This window comes from Myotis lucifugus, unplaced genomic scaffold, assembly GCF_000147115.1.
Source record: "Myotis lucifugus unplaced genomic scaffold, Myoluc2.0 scaffold_3, whole genome shotgun sequence".
Lineage (NCBI taxonomy): Eukaryota > Metazoa > Chordata > Mammalia > Chiroptera > Vespertilionidae > Myotis > Myotis lucifugus.
In genome coordinates, this window is record NW_005871051.1 from 23,653,299 (window position 1) to 23,663,465 (window position 10,167).

Genomic DNA, 10,167 nt, shown 5'->3' on the forward strand with positions numbered 1-10,167 from the left:
TAGGGAAAGCTATGAGAATAGAAGAAATTAAGAAAAAAAATTTAACTGGAGTTTTCCAAAGAGTTGGAAAAATTTAATTATACTTAATACAATTACCTGTTAGTGAAACAATGTTTAGAACTGAGTTGGAGTCTATTTCATAAAATATATTAGTTGGTGTAAAACATGTAAGTAATGATCATAAATCAGCATCAGGGTTTCTGACGGTGCATAATGTAATACCAGGCAGGGATTGGCATTCTATCTTGAGCCACACCACTGACACCCCTAAAGGAAATGCCAGTCATATGTTCCATATCACAAGTTTCCACAACACCAAAGGCATCCAGCATGCCATTGCTTCGGAGACTTTATGCAAAAATGCATCTGTATAGGGATTCATTTTAGCATGGATCTTTTTTAGAGGAAGCTGAGTATTCTATATCAAATTAGGAATGCGACTTATAGCCAATGAAGATGGCGAACTGGTAGGTACCTTATCCCTTACTGCTGGCAAAGCCAATTAGGCATATCTTTGTTTCATGACAGCTATATAAAGAATCGGGGAGTTGAGAATGTGGTCATTTAATATGTATGTGCAATCTAATTCTTTCTGTTGGTTCACATAAACAACATTTAGAATATCCCACAGATGTTCTTTGGCCTCACTTCCCCAAATCACGTAAGGCAACATAATTTAATACATGCAGTAGTTTTCTGTCTCCGATCCAAAAAAAAAAATCAATGCAAGAACTTATTCAAACAGAGTATTTCAGATGTGTTGAGATATTAATCCTGATTCACTGGATCATTTGATTCACAACTAAAATCAAACTTACATTTCCATTATGTTCTTGATGACTTTGACTTTCTGTATTTCTGCCATGTACTAGCAACACAGTAATTGTTTTGTATGCAAATTTGGGGCCAATTTTGTAATTGAAATTGAAATTAATATTTTGCTTAAACCTTTGCCATTTATTTATTGGTCTGTCTCTTGCACTTGAATGTGAGCTCCTGGAAAACAAGGGCTTCATTTGTGTGTAAGTTGCCAGCATCATACACACACTGAGGACTCAACTGAAATAAATTTAGCAGTGGTTTCTACAGAGAAGTATACCAAACATTTTGGTGACTATGTTATTAAGGAAGTCACACAAGTAAGGTCAAGTAGGATTCTTCTGGACAGCACTCATTTTTATTTGACAAACATGTTTTTTGAAGTTTTTTTAAAGCACAAGCCCTATGGCCATAATTGCTAGCATTTATTGACTGCTTGCTATAAGTCAGGTAAAATGCTAAATACTCTCAAACCATTATATCTTCTCTCTTCTCAACTATCCTATAGGGTACTAATATTAACATTCAAATATTACAAATAAGGAAAATAATACTTTCTTAATAATCAGAGGATTTAATCACACACCCAATGTCATACTTGAGTCCTCATTCTTCACCATACTATGCCCCAACCTAATAAGTTCTGTATATTGAAGACCATAATAAGTAATAGGGGAATGCTAAGTCTGTGGGAATAGGTAATATAGGTAATTAAATTTATTATAAAATTTAATCTTTCTTTATTTTTGTTTATTATTTTCCTAAATGAGATCAACCACATAAACTCCTTCAATCCCAAGGGAATATATGGAAATAGATTATAGGAGACTAGAGGCGCGATGCACGAAATTGGTGCAAGGAGCTCGGCCCTTGCAGCCACGGTGGCTTGCCTCAGCCCTCGCAGCCCCTGCTTCATCTGGAAGGTTGTCCAGAAGGACATCCAGAAGGTCGTTCAGCTGTTCAGTCTAATTAGCATATTACACTTTTATTATTATAGATTTTAAGTAGGAAATTGTTTGGCTCAAGTATGTTGTCACATAAAACACCATTGAAAGGTGCAGTTTGCTCAAAAAACAAACAAACAGGTGTACAAAGGGGGCAATGAATCAAGCAGCCACCTGGGATTGGTGAGTCTGAAAAGTTAGGTTAGCATGGGAAATCAGTGGTCCCTGTTATGTCAGTGACTCCTCCTACATGACCCAAGAGATGTAAAAACAACAAAGGGAAAAAAATGTTGAGCATGTCCTATGAGAATTGGACATATTTGGCTGGACAGCTATTACCTTACACAGGCAATTAATTAATAGTGACTAATATACATTTGGACACACATGTTATTTACTTGATATTTTCATATAAATGTTACAATAATTTTGTTAATATTAAAGAATTGTTTTGTAATATAAAAAAGGAAAAATTATTCCTCTAAACTCGTGGTCGGCAAACTGCGGCTCGCGAGCCACACGCGGCTCTTTGGCCCCTTGAGTGTGGCTCTTCCTAAGCTTTAGGAGTACCCTAATTAATAGTGACTAATATACATTTGGACACACATGTTATTTACTTGATATTTTCATATAAATGTTACAATCGTTGTACTGTTGATATTTGGTTCTGTTGACTAATGAGTTTGCTGACCACTGCTCTAAACTAACAGTAGAAAAACACAACTTTTACGTAAGGGTAAATCCATTTTCTTTCTTTCACATATAATCTATATTGAGTTCAAGAGTTGGCAAATAGCATGTGAGACCATTTAGGAAAATACCATGAGGGCTGCATTATTAAAATTTTCTAGAAATCTCACTCTATTTTTTTTGAGGCCTCTTCAATAAATTCAGGAAGGGAATAAATGAGTATGTGAAACTAACTACTTATCAGAGCAGGGAGGAGATTGAGGTCAGCTTTCAAAGAGCCAATAGTAGGAAGCACCTCATCAAAAATAATTCATTACCTAATTCATCCCTGTAAGGTATGCAAGCCTTGTCCTCATGTTGCTATTGTTTTTCAAGGTTTTTCAAAGTAATGTAGACATTCAAAAAATATGAAAAATCAAATTTCAAAGCAGAGTTTATAATGAAAGGTATATTAATTAGAAAGGTATCTATTGGGCAGCCATAACAAAATGCTGTAGATTGGGTGGCTTAAACAACATAAATTTATTTTATCACTGTAAGGCCAAAAGTCCAAGGTCATGGTGATAGCATGGTCGGTTTCAGATGAGAACTCTTCCTGGCTTAGAGATGACCACCTTCTTGCTGTGTCTTCACATGACAAAGATGGAGGGATCTCTTCCTCTTTTTATAAGTCCACAGAACTATCCAAGTAAGGCCCCACTCTTACAACCTCATTTAACTTTAATTACTTTCTAAAGACACTATCTCCAAATATGGTCACAACTGGGGGTAGAGTTTCAACATATGAATTTGGGGAGAGGACACAATTCATTCCATTGCAAAAGGTAATAGCTTCTCCTCTATCTTTACTACATCCTTAAGAGCCAATTAATTCCAAAAAATGGCTTTATTGTTGTGACTGCATCTCTGTGTGCCAGGCATTTAAAGAACTTCATGATTTAGTGTTGCAGGATAACAGAGTAGACAAGAAGAGAAGCTCTAAATCCTGTCTTCTCAAAAAGCTAAATGTTAAGATAGATATTTCTCTCAGAGGCCTGTGTGTAATAGCTTCTATAATCTCTTTTAACTCAAGAATTCTGAAAAATGCAACATACATGGAGGCCACACAACCTGAACTACCAGTTTGGTTAGGAGGTGAGGATGGCTGTCTCCTGTTATCAACTCTCTTCTTCTCCCTTATGGTAATAGAGTTTCTTCCTTTAGTTTTGGCTGGGATCATGGGCAACCTGCTAGAGACTACATTATCAGCAATGGTTTAGGAGTGAAAATCATCTGTGTACAACTTTCAGGTTGTTTATTTAATACGAAGTGCCATGCCTCAAACCACTTCTCTTCCACCTTATTGGCAGCAGTGATGAGCTGTGCATATAAATACATCAATATCCAACTTTGATCATCCAGAAAGGGACTGTGACCGTTGGTGGGAGAATAAAGATGGATGGAAACTCAGTCCCTTGACAACTTCAGGGAGCAGGACTTCCCACCAGGCTAGATCAGACAGATGGTTACATAAGGAATAAAAAATGTCTCCCTTTTCAAGTCACTCTATTTTAGGGTTCTCTCTTTTTTTTTCCTTATTGTTGAAAGTATTACAGATGTCCCCTTTGTTTGTTTGTTTTCTTCCCATTGACTCTCTCTACCTTGCACCCACCCCTCCCAGGCCTTCACCACTCTACTATCTGTACATGGGCTATGCATATATGCATATAAGTTCCCCAGTTCATCACTTCCTCCCTATCCCTGCTTTTCTTCTGAAATTTGTCAGTCTGTTCCATGCTTCTATTCTATATCTCAGATCTATTTTGCTCATCAGTTTATTATGTTCATTAGATTCCCCATATGAGAGATATCATGTGATACTTATCTTAATCTGACTGTCTTATTTCACTTAGCATACTACTCTCCAGGTCCATCCATGCTGTTGCAAATAGTAAGAGTTCTTTCCTTTTTTACAACTGCATAGTATTCCATTGTGTAAATGTACCACAGCTTGAGCATCTTAAACTTTGCCTTCATGCAATTGCTTTAATTCATCAAATAATTGTCAACTCATTCTCACATTTATTAAAATCATCAAAAGAATGATACCAACCATAGTTTCCAAATACTCCCATTATGCCTAAATAAAATTTCAGGTGCTATATTTCTAAATAAAAAGTTACTGGGCAGATGCACAAAGTAGCAATTACTCTAACATTGGGCAAAGATAAAGAAAGAGCTGTGGAAAAACAATACGATAACTCTTGTAGTTTCTGCTCCCATATATTCACTTCTAGTCACATTCCATTAGCTTAAGCAAGTCAATGACAAGTCTGATTCAATGGGATGAACCAGAGAGGCACTGTGGCTGTTATAGCAATGGGTAGGAATATACAATCCTCTTACAAAGAGGGGAAAACATCTCCACCACAACCAAATAAAACAAACTTTAAATGTCTCAGCTTAAAGCCAAATAACTTAAATGGGTTTCAATTTTATTCATATATTTTCATCTTTTTTCAGTAATGGGGTCTCATAATGGAAGACAAGCACTATATTTATTTAAGACAGACTTTTGAAAGCCTTTGACAATAATGTGCTGGCCTTGTTGACTCCTGTAAGCAGACCCTATGGTCAGATGTTCAAACATTCAGTACCTTATATCCTGGTATTCTTACCTCCTTACCTCTAAACTCTATAGCACAAATAAAAACCTACTTGCTATGGAAAGGATTCCTATCATTTTTTATAAAATTTGTCTTTGGCTAGAGAAATGCAACCTTAATTAAGTCACAAATTCCACATATGAAAATTTAAAATGGCAAGGGTTTAGTACATGACTATATAAACCATATATTGTCTTCTCTCCTTTTTTAGCTTTAACTACATTAGCAAAGTAGTATAAAAAGTATTAGGTTATTAATATTTATAAAATCAGATATTTATGTTAATTAATCATTTATGCTTAGACAGCTACAAATGAAAATTTTATTTAAAATGTATAGGAATAAAAGGAAGCCCAATGTGAGTAAATGTAGGGCTTATATCTTAAAAGATCATTCAAAATTTATACTTTTAAGAAACAGATCAGAGCAGTGTGATGAAACTAGATCAACCCCTGGACCAAGGAAGGGCTGTGCGCTGCTGCATCCCCGCGTCCTGCCACCATCGCCATCCTACCCAAGAGAAAGGCTGAAGGGGATGCTAAAGGAGATAAAGCCAAGGTGAAGGATGAACCAAAGAGAAGATCCACCAGGTTATCAGCTAAACCTGCTCCTCCAAAGCCAGAGCCCAAGACTAAAAAGGCCCCTGCAAAGAAGGGAGAGAAGATACCGAAAGGGAAAAAGGGGAAAGCTGATGCTGGCAAAGATGGGAATAATCCTGCAGAAAATGGAGATGCCAAAACAGACCAGGCACAGAAAGCTGAAGGTGCTGGAGATGCCAAGTGAAGTGTGTGCATTTTTGATAACTGTGTATTTCTGGTGACTGTACAGTTTGAAATAGTTTTTTTATCAAGTTTTATAAAAATGCAGAATTTTGTTTTACTTTTCTTTTATTTTTTTAAGCTATGTTGTTAGCACACAGAACACTTCATTGTTATTTTTTGGGGGAAGGACATATAGTACTAATAGAATGTCTCCAAAGCTGGACTGAATTGGGCAGGTGGGGGTGGGGAGGAGGGACTACCTTTCCCTTCTAGTTTTGAGAAACTTCCTCTTGGTTCTTGGGAGGAGGGACCTCTTGCTGTTGGCACAAACACCTTGTTGTGTAGGAAACTAAAATTTGTTTTTCTGTCCTTTTCTCCCTCTCCACTTTAAGCATAGACTTTGGCTCTCTTAAGCCCAGAGACCTACTGGGGCCTGACCCAAAAAAATTGACTTCCAGTATGTTGGGCAATCTGGACTTTCCAGTCTTTCCAGTGTCACCACTGAGAGGACCTCTCTCTAAAGAGCAGCAGTTCCTTTTTAGATTGTGGATCTACAGATTGATATTCTCTGCCATTTTCATTTCATTTCCTGAAAGTCAGGGTCAGCTTGTGAAAAGTTGTTAAACAACATGCTTAATGTGAAATGTCAACCCTCACTCTAAACTTTCCCTGTTCAGAGCATCAGATGAAGACTTCATTGGGTTTTATAGTGGCTTTCTGATTTTGGTAGTTCATTGAAGAAGGGAGTTTGAAAGTTGTTGTATACTGTTAACGATTGTCTGCCCATGTCCTGCCTGAAATACGATGATTGTTTATGAAAAGTATCTTTAATAAAGCTGGATACAGTTTGGAAAAAAAAAAGAAACAGATCAATAGAAGAGTTCTGATTTGGGTTTGGATATAGAAAGTTGCAAGACAGTATTGCTCTTACACTAATAACCAATACAAGCCATATCAGTTACAAAATCAAAGTATTCTGAATCCACCAGTGATGAGGATGCAAAAAAAAAAGTCATAGAGAACTAAATTCCAGAAAGCCATAAGCATTTTTATAGGAGACTAGGGGCCCAGTGCACAAATTCATGCACCTTGAAAGGAACTGTGGGCCACGAGGCTGCAGTGGGCACAGGAGCAGGTCTCGGCCCATCCTCTGTGCCCTCACCCTGCCCCTCCTGCGGCAGTCCCCAGTTCCGTGTCTGCCAGCAGCCCCACTCCCGCTGCCGCTGCTCCAATGTGTTGATGGCACGGGCCCCGCTTGCACCTGCTAACAGCGCTGAGAAATTGGGGCTGGCACAGAGCGGGGCTGGTGCCAGCAGCAGGTGTGAGCACCCAGTGGGACCGCAGCGCATGGGAGCAAAGAATTTTCAGTAACCACCAGAGGCTCTCCCCAATGACAGCGACTGGCACCACAAGTTTGTCTGGCGCCCCTGCTAACCTGCTCCACCATCCCGCCATGGCCGATGCCCACCATGTTCCGCGCTCTGCTGCCTGCTGCCAATGCCCACCATGTTCCACACGCGCCCCCTGGTGGTCAGCGCATGTCATAGCGACCGGTTGTTCGGTTATTCAGTTGTTCCGCTGTTTGGTCTATTTGCATATTAGGGTTTTATATAGAGAGATAAGAGAACTATAGCTGTTCTCAATCCTGGTAAATGAGCAATAAAGAAATCTCCCATTTACAGTAGTAAGCAGAAAGCAACTGGAACTTCAATAACTTATAACAACTGTGTGTGGGCTAGCAGGGAAGATTACAGTCCCAAAAAGCCTCAGCCACAGCAAGTTTACAGCCACATGCCAAACTTTCCCTTGGTTCTTCGTTATCCAGTAATCGTGGACTCAAAGGTTGGGGCCGAGGCAGAAGAGCCAAGAAGAATCTCTCTGATATGTTCTGGGTGAAAGGATCGGTCCCTACGTGCAGTTTTGAAATCTGGCAGGTTGGCTACAAAGCACAGAGAGGGATCTCACCAGGACGCAGACCAAAATCTCTGCAAAAGGAAAAATTCTGACACTGAGTTCCAAATACATGAGGCAAATAATAAATTGGATCAAACTGAAGCTGCAATGAATCCCAAACCAAGCCCAGTGTCAGATTAGATTGACTCAGACCCCACATCTACCAATTTACTCATGAAGGGGCATGTTCTTTGCTGGAGAAAAATATAATTTACTTCAGACTCCACTGTTATTATGTACAAAATGTTCTGTATAAAATCAAAAATTATAAAGTGCACCAAGAATCAATGAAATGTGACTCATAATAAAGAGAAGAAGTAGCAAAATAAAGACAGCCTCAGAGACATCCTAGATGTTATAATTATCACACTTAAAAATAACTATAATAAAATTTAAAAAGAATCCAGAGGGAAAGGTGAAACAGATGCATGTATAATTGTAGAATTTGAGCAGATGAACAGAAACTGTGAAAAAATACTAGTAATTAAATAAAATGGTAGAAACTAAAAAATCAAAATTGAAGAATTTATTTAATTGGCTTAGAGACAAACTGGATTCCTCAGGGGAGAGAATTTGTGAACTTGAAGCCAGGCCATTAAAAAAATATACAAATGGAAACAAACACAAGAAGAAAAAGGAGAAGAAGTAGAGGGAGGGTCTAGGAAAGAGGGGAAAGAAGAGTGTTCCAGATTTATAGAACAATATGAAATTATCAACATTACAAGAGCAATTAGAGTTCTAGAAGGAAAAAGAGATTAAACAGGAAAAAAAATGCTTGAAGACATGGTGGTTGTGACCTTTCTAGAACTGATAAAAAATAAATCCAATATCCAAGAAGCTCAGTAAAAACCCCAAGCAAGATAAGCATAAAGCAAATTGCACCTGTACAAGTTATAGTTAAACTTCTAAAATTGAAAATAAATCTTAAAAGAAGCCAAGAGAAAAGACATATAGAAAACCAATAATATAAATAATGTCAAGCTTTACACCAAAAATAATGGAAAGTAAATGACAAATGATAAAGTGCTGAAGAAAAAATATAATAAACTTAGAATTCTATACCCAATGAAATATTCTTTTAAAATAAAGTCGAGTGAATATATTTCAAACAGGTTAAAATAGAGAACCTATATCCAGCAAACACATACAAGATATAATAAAAAATTCTTTATGCCCTAGCTGGTTTGCTCAATGGATAGAGCATCGGCCTACAGACTGAGGGGTCCCAGGTTCAATTACAGTCAAGGGCACATGCTCAGGTTTCGGGCTTGATACCCAGTAGGGTGTGTGCAGGAGGCATCCAATCAATGATTCTCTCTCATCAGTGATGTTTCTATCTCTCCCTCTCCCTTTCTCTCTGAAATCAATAAAAATATATTTTTTAAAAAAATTATTTAAAGGAAAATGGTATCAGGATGTAACTTGTAGATGAAATAAAGAGTAATAAAAAGAATACATCTGGGTAGATATAAATTAATAATGTGTGCTATTACTTAAAAGACTATTGACCATTTAAAGCAGTGGTTCTCAACCTTCCTAATGCCGCGACCCTTTCATACAGTTCCTCATGTTGTGGTGACCCCCAACCATAAAATTATTTTCATTGCTACTTCATAACTGTAATTTTGCTACTGTTATGAATCGTAATGTAAATATCTGATATGCAGGATGTATTTTCATTGTTACAAATTGAACATAATTAAAGCATAGTGATTAACCACAAAAACAATATGTAATTTTATATGTGTTTTCCAATGGTCTTAGTCGACCCCTGTGAAAGGGTCATTCGACCCCCAAAGGGGTCGCGACCCACAGGTTGAGAACCGCTGATTTAAAGTAAAATAACATCTATGTATTGGGAGGAATCTAGCATATGTAGTGAAGTACAATGTACAACAGTGATGGCACAAATAATGAAAGAGGGCAATTGAAAGTATACTGTTGCTAAAGTTTCTACACTGTTGCTTTTATTTGGAAGGAAAGTGTAAAAACAAAGATGTATGTTGTAACCTCCAGACTAATTAATAAGAAGATAACCCCAAAAGTTGTTTGTTGGTTTTTTAATCTTTGTTGTTGGAAGTATTACATACATCCCTCCCCCCTTCACCCCCATTGACCTCCTCTAACCCATCCCACTCCCACCCCAGGCCTTCACCATCCTATTGTCTGTGTCCATGGGTTATGCATATATGCATTCAAGTTCTTTGGTTGATCTCTTCCCACCCACCCATCCTCCCCCACCTTCCCTCTGAGGCTTGGCAGTCTGTTCCATGCTTCTATGTCTCTGGATCTCCAAGCTCAGGTTAAAAAATTATTTCTTCATGCTTAGAAATTTTTCTCAATTTCAGCTCATCT

At 37.8% G+C, this 10,167-nt stretch overlaps 1 pseudogene; it reads left to right on the forward strand.

Moving 5' to 3' along the window:
- Positions 1 to 434: 434 nt before the first annotated feature.
- Positions 435 to 6,079, forward strand: LOC102423834 (annotated as a pseudogene).
- Positions 6,080 to 10,167: the final 4,088 nt, after the last annotated feature.